Raw genomic sequence first — 17,554 nt, 5'->3', positions numbered from 1 at the left:
GCAAGATGAAATTTGTATTTGTATTGATCCAAATTAAGTGATTAAAGGAGAGCATTCTCCTATCCTTTCAGCTGAGGAAGTTGTATCAGTGTTGCAAAATGCTAACCTCTTTTTAAAACTAGATGCAAATTAGTGATTCTGGCAGATAAAGCGACATAAAGAAGACTCCAAAATAAGCAAAATTAATATGCCATAAGGAAGGTACTGGTTTCTTAGAATTACATTTGATGTTTCTTCTGCACCACTAGTACTCTATAAACAGCTGATGAGTAGGTGAGTAAATGCTTGGATTGTGTTTTAAACATAGTTGTTTACTTATTTTGGTGAAGTAATACACAAGAAGACAATAATGACAAACTAATGCAGCTGCTGAATAGATTAAGACAGCATATGTTTAAGTTAAATAAGAGCATATATAAAATTAGAGTTGTTGTGTCTTTCGGCTTTTCCCGGTTAGGGGTCGCCACAGCGGAACTCCGGTCTGCTAATGACTGGCAGTAGATTTTTACGTGCCGAGTTGCCAGCCCTGACGCACAATCTTCAACGAAGGTACGCCCATTCACGCATGTTTCCACACAGAAGACGCTCTAGCTGAGAATCGAACAGGACAACGTCTTACTGTGAGTCGACAATGCTACCACAGCACCACCACTGCAGTCATATATAAAATTAGAGTGACAAGTCTAAAATATATGTGCTATATTGTAACCTCAGTGGGATTTGAGCTTTAAGCTTAATACAGAAATGCTCGGGGTAGCTATGCATATATATATATATATATATATATATATATATATATATATATATATATATGTATATATATATATATATATATATATATATATATATATATATATATGTATATATACAAAAGCCAGAAGATAAGAAAGCATTACTGAGGTTTCAAAAGATGGTGTAGTACCATGCAAAGTATGAACCTAATATATTTGAGGTAACTATGCATCTAAAAACATGTCGCAGCAAGATGTAGTCTAGAAAGGGAACTGTGAGCAGGAAAAGGGTTATAAAGTGATTAAATATCATGTGCAAGTATATGTTTTAACTTTTTTATTGTAATTGTGCTGTTATCATGTGAGGTGGGCTTCCTGGTGCTAATATATGCAGATTTTACTTTAGTTGCTTCAGGGAAACTATACTGATAGCAATTAATAAACCTGTGATTGTATTTAGTGTATGCTGAAAAGTTGTTTCTTTACTTTCTGATTACTTGTTATTTGGTCTCACCTTCTGATAATGCAGTTGTTGAGGGGGTGAAACAGTTTGCAGAAGATAGCTGTGTTTTATGTAGATGGCAACAGATTTTAGCTCATAAAGTGACACAGCAGAATTGATCAATCACACAATCAATTAACAATACATTAACAGATGACTGAATGCAGTTATAGTCAAGCACAGTAAATCATATCCCTGTGTGTGACCTTTAACAATGATAAAAATTCATCCATTCTAACACATTTTTGTCACTGTGTCTAACCCTCTATTAACAACTGCTTCATATATTCTATCATTAGAATGATTCACATGCCCTAGTTTTCAAAAGAATGATTATGCCATGGTAGACAACTGTTTATTACAGTATTACAGCTCTGTTACATTTGCCAAGCACTATACACTTTGATCTAAATCTTGTCCTATTCCATTTTATTTTGTTATCTTTTAATTGAATATAATGATATTTAATTATTTGCTGATTTATTGTCTGATTGACTGCATGACTGATCAACCGATCATTCTGAATTATGTATCACTTCATGTATTAAAATATTCATTTTTTGCCACCTTACTATAATGGACACGCTCCTCCTTCATTCCTCTCAAATATGTATTTGTTTTAAACAAATCTTTTATCCCCATCTCTGTTTTTCTCATACAGTTATCTCCCCTTCTTGTAACATTCTATATCATATTTCTCCAGGATTCTCTTCTTTCATAATCATTTTAGCTTATCATTCTTCCTTATCTTATTTCTTGTTGCAAAACTGCAATTGCTATGCCCATTTACAAAACCAAATGGGTTAAAACCAATGGAAAAAGGATTTATAGACCTATATTAGTGTTACCAAGTATTGGTAAAACTATGGAAAGAGTTGTACTTGACAGAGTATTTTATAAAATCAAATAAAAAAAGTTTGCTTCCCCCTCCACCAACATATGTATATTCAAAATGAATGAATCACAACTTTTAATTTGTATTTTTGGCATAATAAAAAAGGCCTTAGATGAAGACTTGTAAGTGCATTTAGTATATGTAGATTTTTTCAAGTGTATTTGGTTCATATATTGTTAGCAAGTAAGTTGGTTACAATGGACTTTTCACTTCAGCTTGTCTGTTGATACAAGAATGGTTACACAGTTGGACCTAGAAGGTATCTTGGGAGTGAGCAGTTGGTCCAAGTTATATCATTAAATCAAGATGTGCTACATTGTTTAATCTCCCTTTTCTTCACAACTTAGGCCAATTACATAGCAATTTGGCTATAACTAACAACATGGTTATAAACATAGATAAAACTAAAAGTATGACTTTAGGTAAAGTCAGGAACAAAACAACATATTACATAGATAATTAAACAGCATATTACATAAATAAGAAAAAAAAGTTAGTCATTATTCTGTGTAATTTAGGTATACTTGTGGATAATAAACTTTTTAAATAAACTTTGCCCCCCAGGTTTAATAAATTCGGTGTAGGTACAGTTTAGAGCCTACAGAGAAGTTACCATGTCCATGTACATGGTTCCCCCTTGGTAGTGTGCCATACATATTAACGATGGCACATTGCTGAGGGAAAGCCATGGAACACGGTCATTGAATCAGTGTAGAGATTGTGTGACTGTGTCCACAGATGAGTAATACACCCCCTGCACTGTCCAAGTGCAGGATAGCAATGTATTTAAATTTTATTGTATTTATTTATTTTTTTTAAAGTTTGCGTGGCATGTCTCACAGCAATTGACACATGCCAGACATCTAAAATTAGAAACCGGATGCATTTAATTTGTGATTCAAAGGTCAAGTTTAAGCATTGCTTAGCGGGTTTGCATGGCATAGTGCTGTGTTCAGCAGTGCTTAAAGTCATCTCAGAGGTATATGTAAAAGTATAGCAGCATTCCACATATCCACATAGCCAAGTAGATAGAGTTACTGCCTCATGTCCCATAGGTCTGTAGCAGTTAGCCTCTAGACCTCATGTGCCATAGGTGTAAGGTCTGAATACATGGAAGGGAAATTAAGCAATTATTTTTGCAATATAAATGATGCCAATTATTTTTAAATCATGATCTGCTGCGCTCAGCTAAGCTCTGCTAAGCCTTGCTAAGCTATAATAAGCACCGCTTAAACAATCGCTGTTTAAGCCATGTTTGGTACTGCTCAGATGAGCTGAGCTGGTTTGTGGGGTGCTAAGTGGTGTGCCACATTTTTAAATATTGCCCAATGGCACATAAGGGCAGGAAAAAGGGCTATATTGAGCCCAATAGGCATGTATATACCATAATCCATTGCAGTTCTGTCTCTGAAGGATAGAATGGCATGGCATTGGAGAGGTTTCACGCTTTCAGGCGCAGTAGTGGGGCATTGAGGAATCCAGGGTCATGATCAGACTCCCAGTAAAAAACAATGAAGATCGGCTCATGCAGGGAAGTTACTGGGGCTCAGAATACGAAGCAGAGGTCTGGGACTGGCTGGCAAGGGACCTCACCAGTGTAACACAGGTGAGCAGTGTCATCACCACCGTAATTACCTAAAAAGAAGAAAGGGGGCTGTCTTGGATGCTTGGGTCCATGAATTCCTGGCAGGCAATGTTCATAGGTTCATAGGTTCATACTAGGCTATCTGCCTTGGGGCATTTATAAGCCTAGCCAGAGTGTGTTTGGCTTTCATCACCCATTTTAAATTAATTTTTCTATACCCTTTTTCGAGGTTAGTATACTGTGCCTCTGTCTAACAGTGACACAGAAGTGATACCTGGGGTAAAACTATGATCTCCCATCCACTCATCAAGATTCCTCTTGAAGAGAGTCAATGAGGGACTCTGCCTAACCTGGACTGGGATTTTATTCCAGAGTGAAGGGAGCCTCTGGGTTATGAATCTATCCCTCCAGCATGTCCTATTTATTTCAGTGCTGAGGTTCAAGTCTCTCGAGTGCGTAGCTCGATGGGATTTGGATTTTCTGAGGTTCAGCATGTCCATTAATTCCGGGTTGGACATGGCTTTATACGTCAGGCACAGACCGCCTCTGAGCAGGCGGTATGCCACTGAGTAGAGCTTGAGTTTCTTTAACTGGGCAGCATATGGCATCTGTTTGAGCCCTTTGATCCTCTTGGCGAAGTACTTTTGGGGTCTTTCCAGTTGCTGCAGGTGTCTGGTAAGGTACATCCCAAAAGGGGCATTGTACTCAATTATGGGCCTGATGAGGGATGAGTAAAGAGGCACGATGACCTCCCCTGATCTAGATGTGAATCCCTTCATGATTAGGTGGGCTATATAAAATGTTTTTCTAACCACTTTGGCCACGTGGTTGTCAAATGAGAGATTGCTATCAACTCGGGTCCCCAGGTCCCTAATTACTTCTTCTGTACTTAATGGATTACCACCTATGTGGTAATTTGTGGGCACTTTGTTTTTGCCAAAGGGGGTGACTATACACTTTTTGGCATTTAGCTTGAGGCCATGGCTCTGGCACCAGTTGTCTATTTCTATGAGGCCCTTTTGGAGGATGCTTGTGTTGGCTGGAGAGTCGATTATGGCGCCCAGTTTGCAGTCATCTGTGAACTTGGTCAGCCACAGTCCTTCCGTGTTGGCCTGTACCTCCGGGAAATATATACCGAACAAGAGAGGTCCCAGGACTGAGCCTTGTGGGATGCCACTTGTAACTGGTTTGGAGTCTGACATGGCTCCAGCAATTCTAACCATGTGGGTTCTGTCCTTGAGCCAGTTTACAACCCATCTAGTGACATAGGAGTTTATATTTAGCTGGTGAGCTTGTCTATAATGCCCGAGTGGGGTATTGTATCGAAGACTTTTGCGAGGTCCAGGTAGGCTGTGTGGACCACCTTCCCCTTGTCAATGGCCTTGTTGACTGCTTCAAAGAAATCAACAAGGTTTAAGAGGCAGGATCTGCCCTTAACAAAGCCGAACTGGGTAGGATCCAGTGTCTGTAGGTCCCCAATATCTTTATTTATGAGGCCCATGATGATCCTTTTCATAACTTTGCAGACGAAGCTAGTCAGGCTTATGGGGCGATAGTTTCCAGGATCCGTTGAGGCACCACCTTTGTGGAGAGGGACCACTGTTGCTCTACTCCACTGTTTGGGTACATATCCTGTAGTAAGGCTGAGATTGAACAGTAGTTTTATGTTTGGGTTTAGCTCTTCTTGGAGTTCATGTAGGACACAGCCCGGGACACCGTCTGGTCCCATTGATGCTGTGTTTTTTGCTTTGGAGAGGGCGGCTCTTACCTGAGCATCTGAGATGTCAGGGGGACAGCACTCTGCTGGGATAGATATTTGCCCTTTTGGTGGGGGGGGGGGAGAAGTTTGCACTGAACCTATCAGCTAGGATGTTGGCAATGTCTGCGGGTTCGGTGGATTTTTTGTCATTTCGGACTAATTCTGAGCATATCTGGGAATTCCCACCCAGGTTCCTAACATAACTAAAGAAAGCCTTGTGATTATCCTTAGTGTGTGTAAATATGTTTACCTGTGTTTCACCAATATTTAATCTTGAATGTTTGCTAAACTGGTATGCATAATGGTGTGCTTCTCTCCCAACAGCTGCAGCGGTGAGAGCTCGCAACATCGAGACACACGCAGGGTGCCTGGCCAGGTTGCACTGTGAGTGTGGTGAGTACAGCTGTATGATTCTATCTATAGACAAATAAGACAGAAAAAGATAGAGTATGAACCATGTATGTACAAAACATTTGTAGTGCAATAACTGTGGAATTACAGCTGCATAATGCCAACTGTTATGCAAGCAAAAGTCAAAACTATTCCAGTAAATGCATGAAAGTATCTGTAATAAACTGTTGTGCAATACTTGTGGAATTAGAGCTGATATTTCATATTTCAACCCAGTCACAATATATTCTGTACACCTCCATTTTATTTAGTAATGTATAGGTTACCTAATATCTTTGTCATGATTGCATTACATGCATGTGTGTTCAGCTGTCACTGCAGTGCACTATAGCACTACAGTGATATAGTACACTACAGTTTTATAGTACACTGCAGTGTGCTATAGCACTGTAGTTCTAGTACTAGGTCATATTTTGTTTCCAGGTGAGCTCTAGGTAAATATCAGTCAGTCAGATTTCAGCAGTGACTCAGTAGCTCAGTTTGTTAAATGCTGTGTACATTTTTACACACAGAGACCAGGGATCAAATCCAGTGCTATGTACTAATAAATATTACTAAATCAGATATGCTATGATGACAGATATTCTCTCCTCAGGGACTACTTGTACATGGGTGAGGTAGTCTATATTATGCATAAATAATTGTTTATTCAGGTTTCACAGACTGTCAAAATCATTACCACGATTGTGCTATTAATGCATAAAATAATGGAAATATGTGCAGTAATAATAAAATATATTAACATAAAAAAATAAAATGTGTAATCTTGGTGTGGTTGTATGCCTGGTGTGTCTTGTAAATGTTGCTGCAGTCAAGTAATATATATGATGCACATGTCCCCTGCAGTCACTATTATTGGGTTCTATCCCCATTCCTGCTAGAAATATTACAGTATCAGTCACGTATTGATTACAGATATCATTCTCTCCACAGGAAATGCAGGTAAATTTGTGAGACAGCTCATATTATTGTGTAAATAATTGTTTATTCAGATGATACAGACTGTTAAAATCATTACCACCAATGTGCTATTAATGCATAAAATAAAGGAAATAAGTGAAATAATAATAAAATATAATAAAATAAATAAATAAAATGTGTTCTCTTGATATGGTTGTATGCCTGGTGTGTCTTGTAAAGGTTGCTGCAGTTAATTAATACATGTGATGCACATCTCCTGCAGTCACTGCTATTGGTTTCTATCCCCATGCCTGCCAAGCAAGGCATGACAGTTGTGTACTCTCTTTACTGTACACATGCATGTCTCTCAAATGTCACACTGTCTCGGAATGTAATTACTGTTGTGTAATCCCTCTGTCACAGATATATCATTGACATGGTTATAAGTCAGTAGCAGAGCAATAGTATATCAGTCCACAGTACACCATAGGTCCACTTGATGTGCAAGTCTTCTTTATCTGCAGGTGTTACTGCTTGGCCCATAGTGTCCCTTGAGGATAGCTTGAGAGGTATGTACATGCTACAGCAGCTATAGGGCACATTTACACATAAAGAAAGGACAGACCTGTAGAGTAGATAGCATTACTGTTGTCAGCTATATAGTCAATGATGGTATTAACTCATTACATCTGAGTGACGCCTCCAGGTGCATCTGCAGTTAACTCCTACTGATGCCTCTAGGCATCAAATATTGCCTGTTCATATTTGCATCAATAATTCTAAAACGATGCTATGTGCAAGGTTTTAAAATTTCATCTTAAAGCTTACGCAATAGCAAACTCAACTGCATTAATATTTTACTCCAATCTAATGCAGGTAAATAGATATTAACTGCTGCTTTTATGATATTAATTTATATAGATATAATTTTCACATTTTTCTAAGTATCTCAACAACCAAGTAACACAGAACTTATTAGCTTCGTATGAAAGCTCTCGGCTAGATGAATAAAATGCTGTGGACAGTGTGTGTGTAACCTGAGTGGTTGCTGAAATATTGTAAATTGTTTACAAAATATTACAATGTAATAGTTACTGTGTTCACTGTGACTTATAAAATCAGTTTAAGACCTAGAACCTAAAGAAAAACGCCACTACAAAAATAGTTTGTGCTGAAGAATTTGCCATTTATACTTATTTCATAATCCCTATAGTTGCAGAGATATTAACATTTGTTTGAAATGTGAGGACATAATTTGATTCTGTCAAAAGGCTTAGGTTCCGCCTATTAGAAGTTAAAGTGCAAACTTCCTGAGCTCCAATGGAGTGAATGAGTTAATAGACTGTATTTCTCTGTCTCCCCACCCCTTATCTTCCTAAATTTATTATTGTTATAAATTGGTTATGGTTTACTATTAACATATGTTGTTCCATAAACTTTATTTTGGGGCATGTGTTTTATTAATGTTATGTATTACTATGGTTGCATATTAACATATCTTGTTGAATTACCTACTCTGTTGGCATTATGCTGTAACTGTTACTGTATTTATTGTTGCGTTTCACATAATATGCATTGAACTGTAATGTGGTTATTTCCAATGTTCTGGCATGCTGTTATTACTAACAATGCTTTTGTGCATAACTCACCTATATGTATTGGTTTACCTGCATAACCACAGCACGTCAGGGTAGGTCAGTTCCTGATGATCCGCCTACTCTACCTGAGCTGGCTTTGGAACCGGATCCCAGCATGTCTGAGACCCAAGCTGCTGGTGCCCCCTCTGCTGTCCCTTCACCACCTTCGGGTGGAACTGCCTCAGGGGACATGCCCCGTCCCCACTTGGAGCAGGGGCAGAGGGAGGGTTGTCACCCTGGATCAGCTACCAGCCATAGTATGCAGGATTGTTTATAGGAGCTATGAATGTTGCCTACACCAGATTGAGGGCAGGCTGGACAACCTGGTGGGGCCTGCTGGCCCCAGCGTCCACCCTCCAGCACAGCCATCTTCAGGACAGTGAAGGAGCAGTGCCAGCTGCCCATGGGTGGGATCTCAGTCATGCCACTACCATCTGGAGGCACATGCACCTCAGATTGTACAACACCCTCAAATTCCAAGGTGTTTAATCCCTTTATGTGTCACACACCACCCTTGTCAGCTGTCTTGTCTATCTGCAAATGCAACCTGTCCTACTCAACTTACCTCCCCACATGTACCTACATCCCACTCTCTCCTTAAAAAAAAAAAGTGAGCACCTGCCCCACAAAAAAAAAATATTGCCCCATACATAGCTTTCCATTTTGCATGTGTCCACTAAACACAACTAGTTATGAAATTAATTAATTAACACATTTATGTTTCCCTCATCCCTCTCTCTGGTGTGTGAGGCTGCAAATTCTTGTACAAATTTTGTAAAACCTGTACAGCTGTTGCTGTACAAGAAATGGAAAGCTATGGTCCTTTCCTGCAGCCTTCCTGCACAACCCTACCTTCCTTTCAATATGTTTCCCCCCTGCTGGCCCCCATTTCACCACTGTCCTATCACCCCCTTTTTCTTTTCTTTTATAATTTTTAGTGCGGGTTTATGCATAGCTAAGCAGCGTGCCATAATATGGTGCGTCACGCAAGCCCACACAAACCCACTTAACAGTGCTTAAAAGTGCCTTAATGGTCTTATGTGTTTCCCACCGTGTTAGGCAGATCAGCAAAATAATCACCCTTGCTATGTCTCAAAACCAGGCTCCTGTCAACTGCAGCATAGTGTATTAGCCCACTAGGCCACTCAGCTCTGAATTAAAACATGTATTTCTAGCAAAATGTACTGATTGCCACTGACAGACTGCAAATACATATAATGGGAAAATGGGTGTGTATCTGAAACTGTGATAAAAACACTACACCAGTACACAGCCAAATAAATAATAATGGATGTACGTCAGGCCTGGGATAGCAGTCATATCTGTCAACTGTACAGATTGTTGCAGAATGTCCAGAGTTTTGCCCCCTATTTTTGGCCCAGTTTCATAACATCATATTTTTCTGGCAAAGTACTGACAAGTCATCAAAGATTGAGGTTAGAACATCATGACAGACATTCCAATTTCACACTTCATACTCTTCAGAAAAAAACATGCTAATGCAACACCTGCTATTCTATCAACATTCTATGTTTGTAAGAGCAATATGTAAAGATTGTCCCTATTTTTGGGCCTTTGTTCCACTTTTATTTATGGCTTCGTCAAGATTTCTTGCTCTAAGAGGTTGAGAGGTATGATAACAGGTAATTGTTCCCTTTTATCAGCAATATCTTTACAAACACCTGCTAAGGCAGCAATGGCAAAGTACATGTTTACAACTGGGACCTTGCTGCACAACAACTGCCTTTGAAAGCCATGCACATAATAATGGATGCAGGCATGTGTCACAAACTGTATGTATGCACATATATCTTGCAAATACACCTACTACAGCACTTACTCAGTAGCTCAGTCTGTTAAATACATTGTATGTAGTATATTTTGCCACCCACAGTCTTGGGTTCGAATCTGGTGTGTTGCACATCAATTACATTCTTGTGAACATAGCAAGTAATGACTGAGTCATGCAGTTTTAACCCACACAGGTTGCTGCTACTGTAATAACTGCTACCCATGTTTGCAAATCAGAGGCCTGTTGGTAGGGACACACTGCACATATTTCTATAGCCAAACTATATGTCACCTATTACTCTGTGATTGGCACTGTTAAATAACAGATGTAGCTTACGCACATACCTTGATTGGACTGTAAAGGGTACCCTTACCCTGGCTCTGCTGTGATGACACAGCTGACACTGCTGCCTCAGTTACACGTATAGCTTGCTGCCCACCAAAAAGGTCACTCTCTCCCCTATGTGTCCTAGGCTGCAGCAGCAGCTGCAGCCTGGAACATATGCAGCTGTATGTTAAGCTAGCTGCTACAGACCTACCATAACTCACAACCCCCTAGAACAAGGGATCCAGGCACACCATACAGAAAGGGGGGGGGGCAAAGGTCCAGCGACAGGGACATGTTTCACAGTTTGCCCCTACAAAGCTAGTAAGCTGATAGAATAGCAGCTACTGCATTAGCATGCATAGTCTGATGGGTATGAAGTCTCACATTCATATGTCTCTCTCTCCTTACTGACCTCAACCCTCAATGTTTACCATTGAACTGCCAGATAATTACACTGTTGTGGTACAATGACCAAACATATCATGCAAAACTGTGGACATACCACAGAAATCTCAACAGTGGACAGTATTTGTACCTACCTTCTGTGATGCTGTAGTTTCCACACCTCACTAATGTCCATCTCAAAGTCTAAGAAAGGGGCCAAGGCCTACATGAAGGCCTTACATATTGCACTGTGGTGCCATGTCATTGGCTAATGAAAGTGCACTCCAGTTGTTTTGGATGCAATTAGCAAGTCTGAGGCACAGATTGGTGCACAGGCAGTTACCTGTTAATGTGCAGTACCTACAAAAGGCAATCAACTGCCAATGGGGAACAGGTGTATATGTTGTTTTGGTCACAGAGACAACAGTTTTGCAAGCTATTTTCTGAGGAACACTTCAAAAAAGGAGTACTACAGTCTACCAGGTATGTAATAAATGTCCCCATGTAGTGGGATGCAGATGGTAGCATGGAGGTATGGGGAATAGGGATTACAACAGTAGGCCTGTCATACATCTATGGTATTGACATGCTGGTGATACTCTGCTGTCCAACAGCTACAGGCATGCCTCACAATTGTCCCTGCTTTGAGTCAAATTCCAGCTCTACCCTTGTTACTCCCTCATACAATGGTCGGCTGTTGTAGGAAAGCTAGTGGAATCTGTGTTAGACATAGTGACACTACATAAGGGTGTACACTCCTGTAACATTAAACAATGTACTGTCATTCACAACCTCTCAGTCTGTCAATGCCACACATAAATAGTGTCGGCATTCTACAGGTATCCCTGATTGTCCCAGATGTACTCTGGCTAGGTCACTGTTTTGTTGACATTCATCCCTCTTTGGTTGAGAGCTATGGCTAACATACATGTCAGCCCCCTACAGCAGGGATTTGGTCATAGCCATAAGTAATGGGGGGACACAGGTCTAACCTCAGTGACAGGGGATACATATTGGCCATACAATGTAAAACTATGACTACACTAACAGATATTACTGTAGTATACATGTTTTCTGAGGAGTCTGGTGTGTAACAGCCAGATCCCCTAGTGTGTCTCAACAACCATCAATGAATGGCCAACCATTCCTCAGACATCCACGTTTGTGCCAAGGAACACATTCATGAGGCACACATTCACAGTCCGCAAGCATCTGTGTAGTGGGGAGGTGGGATGCCTACAGGGAACATATACTACACCAGATTTGCATTGCTGTCTGTTGTTGTAGAACACTCCTATTGCTGGACTGATCCCATATAGTTGTAATATCACACATCTATTTGTCTGACAGTGGCTATATGACATATTACTGGGAGCTTTCCCATAGGGGATACACCACAGTAGACTGCAGTGATGAGTGTAGAGCTATACAGCAGAATCTGTCACAGCACACAGGGTCATACCCAGTATTGCTAATATCCTGGTGATAGCCACACATGTAGTGTATTTATACACTGTGGGATATGACTTGTGAGGGAGCAGTGGATAGTGCAGGCTGTATTGGTTGTGCAGGGTCTGTACATACTGGATGTCCATGTATCTGATCCTGTAATGTGTCCCCCTCTTGTTGTCTTTCAGGATCAATTTATTGCAGGAGGCATCCCCTATTCACAGCTGCAGAGAATGCTGTTATCCTGAATGGCCTCAGACTGCATCATCACATTCTGCTGTCAAGGGGTCGACAACATCGTGACCAGCATGCAGCATTGTGGGCTGACCTTGTCAGGGCAGTTAACCAAAGTGGACATCAGAACAGGACCTATGGGCAGGTCTGACACAGGGCCACAGATATGCTCAATGCCACACGTCAAAGGGCAGCTGCTGTGGCCAGGGATTGTACTGCCACCAGTGGAGGGCCTGCAACAGAACAACCACTCACAGCCACAGAGGAAGTCCTGGCAAACCTAGAATCAACCACCAGCTCCCAGGCATCTATCACCCCATACATCTTGGAGGTGGGTGCCACAGCATCCACATCAGAGGCTCCAGGTAAGCTTATTTTGTTCACCAGTGTAATACCATATTAGTTATTGTGGCAGGGTCTGCATACCAGGAGCTGAATCTGTCCCAGAGGTTAACATCCATCTTCTGCCCCCATTGTCCCGGCACACAGTCAGTATGCCCACAGATATTGGACAGTCAAATGGTGTTGACACTGAACAGGACAGTGTGACAACTATGGCATAAATGAGTGTAGCATTGGCCATAGCCAGACACCTGGCAAGGTCCCATACAGGCAGATTAACAGGGGTGCCTGAAGGGGGACTACTGTCCATCCACCTCCTGTCACAGATTTCACATCATGGGTCACTTGCCACATGTTTCGGACTATCATGGAGGCACAGGCATGCACCAAATGCAACACCAGATGGATGGTCAGGGTCATGGAAGTAGCACTGTCTGACATCTGTGACTACCTCCACCGTATTGGTGATGCCATGGATCATTTCACTGATGTAGTGGATAGACGGTGGGCTGACACAGTGTCTGTCTTTGCCCACACATTGTCTGTGCTGGAACATCTGTTTGGGATAGGGCATCGGGTACATGGACATAGGTCAGCAACTCTGTCTGCTGAGAGACCATGTGTCTGTACACACTCACGCCCCTGTAGTGGCAGTACCTCCAAGCACTACAGAGGGAAGTGTGCTGCCCACACCATGACATGACAGGCTATAGGCATGTGGTCCTGGGTGGCCCCGTGGTGGACACAGCCCCAGCAGATAGCAGTCACAATCAGGTACTAGCACTGCATCCAACATTGGGTGTGGTGGTGCCAGTACCACTCCTGACAGAGCAAGTTCCCATGTTCGTGGCCAGAGACGGTGAACTGTTCACTTTACCATGTATGGTCCACAGCTGTCCAACATGCAGATGTGTAGGGCTAGCACTGGGCTTGACTGTGTACATGCCCATCCCCAAACTGTCACATGCAGACAATGCACCTCTCCAAAGCACATATGACCAGCACCCCTTCCTGACTCACACACATGCTGCCAATAGTATGGCACAGCCAGGGCCTCTGGCACACCAACACCACACCCTGTGCATGTGATGATACCTGTGCTATATTCCTGCCATCCATGCCATCGATGCAGGGACATGCAAATATGTGTCTAATGCACAGGGTGACAATATTACTTTCAATGTAGTTGTGTAGTGCACTACTGTTATGCCATTTCAGGAGTTGTGGGCCACAACGGGTACTGTGTGCTAGCATGTGTCATTATTGCACAGCAAACCGTGTGTATCATAGGTGCATGATGTTAGACTGGTGGTAGTGTCACAGAATGACAAGTGTATCACGGACCTGTGTATGTGTCTGTTCCAGGGGTTTGAGTGGTTATTCTGTGGACACATGGTGGCAGTACAGTGGCAGATGATGGCATGGCAACACAACAGATATATGATGTCAGCAAAGTACGGCTGTATTTGTGCATGTTTCCCTTGGTGCATATGGGTAGAAGGTCATGTGTGGGACAATGGGGGTAGGCAGCATAATTATGCATTCATACTTTGTGAGAAGGTCTGCTACCCTTTATACATGTCAGTTGGGTTTTCTGAATGTACAAACCTAGGTGGTGGCAGACACTAGTGATGCCTATATAGGACCTGGAGCTTGTCACAAGGCTGTAAAATGCATAACCATTGCACAGAAATAGCCTATATGGGTATATCTATAGTGATACTAGGGGATATACCTGTAACCACACACATGGACAGACACACACACACATACACACACACAAACACAGCTGGCTGGTGGGAAACTAGAACCCCTACCTATGTACTATTACACACTATCGCTCACAGTAGTTATTGCAGGTGCCACTGAATTTATCTGAGTTTGGACTATCAGCTAGTACTCTTAAGGTGGTTGATATAAGCAGGCCTTGTACAGGAGGCATTTAGAGGCCAGCAGCTAGTCGTAGGTCCATAAAATGCATAACTATTGCACGGAGATTGCCCATATGGGCTTGTAAATAGTGTTGCAGATGGATGCATACACGCACACACACACACACACACACACACACACACACACACACACACACACACACACACACACACACACAGAATTGGCTGCCGTGAGATTAGAACCCCTACCTATTTAGTAGTATACACTACAGCTTACAGTACTTATTGCATGCACCATGGACGTAACTTGAAAGCAGACTGTCAGCCAGTGCTGTTAAGGTGGATGACATCAGCAGGCTTTGTAATGGAGGCCACTGTTAAGGAAAGCAGCTAGTCACAGGGCCATCAAATGAATCACCATTGCACAGACATAGACCAGATGGGCATGTATTTACTGCTGTAGGGGATATATCTGTATACACACACAGACACACAGAGAGTTACGTGTTGTGAGATTAGAACCCCTACCTATTTATTTGTACACAATATAGATCAAAGTACTTATTGCACGTGCCACAGGTTATGTCTGTTGTATTTGTGGATGCAGCCACAGTACTTGTGGTCTACACAAAGTGGTCTTGTATTACACAGCACTTGTGGCCTGTAGAGTGCTCCAGCATGCTGCTGTTATTGTCTCTAGTGTCATAGGAGTGGGATACCTGTTAATACCCTTGCTATGTGTGTACAGTTCTTAGTATGGCCATGTCTGGTCAGTTTGGTAGGTAGACAATTGGCCATGGACAATATGGCCTGTCCAAGGCCTGCATTACAACCATTGCACATTACACAACCTGCTCACTGTTGTCTGTCTACAGGCTGACATTCCACAGGCACAGGGTTCTGTGGGTATGTGGATTCTGTCCTTTTGCAGCCTTGGTCTGTCTGTTACATTTAGACAACTGCTGTGATGTGTAGGTGCAGATAACCCCAGTACAGCATTGTGCATGTAAATTGGGACATTCCTATACCCCCCCCCACACACATATATATATATATATATATATATATATATATATATATATGTGTGTGTGTGTGTGCGTGTGCGTGTGTGTGTGTGTGTGTGTGTGTGTGTGTGTGTGTGTGTGTGTGTGTGTGTGTGTGTGTGTGTGTATAACAGGGATGTCATCTTAACTCTTGCTGTGTGTGTACATTATGTAAATATATTATGGAGATATGTGTGGAGAGTCTATGTCAGTCCACACATTATTTAACTCTCTCTATATATATAAATATATATATATATATGTATATATATATATATATATATATATATATATATATATATATATATATATATATATATATATATATATATATATATATATATATATACATATATTTATATATATATATATATATATATACATGTATATATATATATATATATATATATATATATATATATATATGTATATATATGCCACATACTGATAGCTAGGTTAATCATGTGTGAGGGGGATAGGTGTAGACATACATAGCTGTCTGTATGCACAGACATATTTCCACATAGCTGTTCTTTGGGTGGAAGAGGCAAGAGATATGGGCTCAAGTTAGCTAAGTGTAGGAGCATGCCCAGTGTGACTGCCAGTACTTACAAGGTGACTCCAGGTCAGACCTACCTGTACTCCAGTCCAGAATTTTGTGTGGTGCACACCACTGGCTGCTGCACCTGTTTCCACACTCCACCACCTCCCTGATATTTTGTCCAAGGCATTCCCTGGCTGTTTGCTGAATGTAATATGTGATTCATACCTTTCAACTGTACAGGTGTGCATAGAATGTGCAGATATTTGCCTCATATCTTTGGTCTGTGTGTTACATAACATTGTGGTTCTCTGGCACATTAGTGGCAAATCAGTGATGTTAGGAAATAATGACAGACATTTGAGACTCAGACTACAGACACTTCAGGAGATTCATGGTAAAGCAAGACTTGTTAGTCTATCAATTCTTTATAAGTGCAATATTTAACATTTGCCTCTATTTGTGGGCTTTTGTTCCACTTATATTCATGGTTTTGACCAGATTTGTTGCTGATGTGCTGGGGTAAATGCTGTAATACCACATACCGGGTGACAGTTTGCATACCTCTCCCTGTACTTGTTTTTGCAGAATGTCTGGCCTATTGCCCCATATCTCTGCTCTGCTCCTCATACAGTTGTGGTTGTCCGGTACTATACTGTAAAACGCAGGCACTGAAGTGTTGTAACTACTAAGACATTTAAGTGATGGCCTTTACATCCTGCAGCTGATCTGACCTGGTGCAATCTGCTATTATACTAGCCACTTTCTAAGTTATTCAGGCCATTAATACTGTCTGTCTGTATGTTTGGCCCTCTGCCCCCCCCCCCCATTTTCTCTGGCTTTGTCCAGCTGTCTTGCAGTCACAGACTGTGTCATTAAGACAGTCTCTGGGACTCCTACCATATGAGTAACTCACATGCAAAAGTTGTAGATGCTGCCAGCTTCAAGCCATCAACACCATCACCCATGCTAATGTCCTTAGCCCAGTGAGCCACACCAGCCACCAGAGAGAGAGAGAGAGGTTTATTTCCTCACACCATCAACAGCATACAGACATGCACTGACCCCTGCATTTTGTGGGTAAAATATGTGGGCAGGTTGTATGTCACAGCCCTGGAAATGTGTGGTCT

This window comes from Protopterus annectens, chromosome 9.part0 (assembly GCF_019279795.1).
Source record: "Protopterus annectens isolate FY-2018-M chromosome 9.part0, PAN1.0, whole genome shotgun sequence".
Lineage (NCBI taxonomy): Eukaryota > Metazoa > Chordata > Ceratodontiformes > Protopteridae > Protopterus > Protopterus annectens.
Note: the sequence above shows the minus strand (reverse complement) of the source record.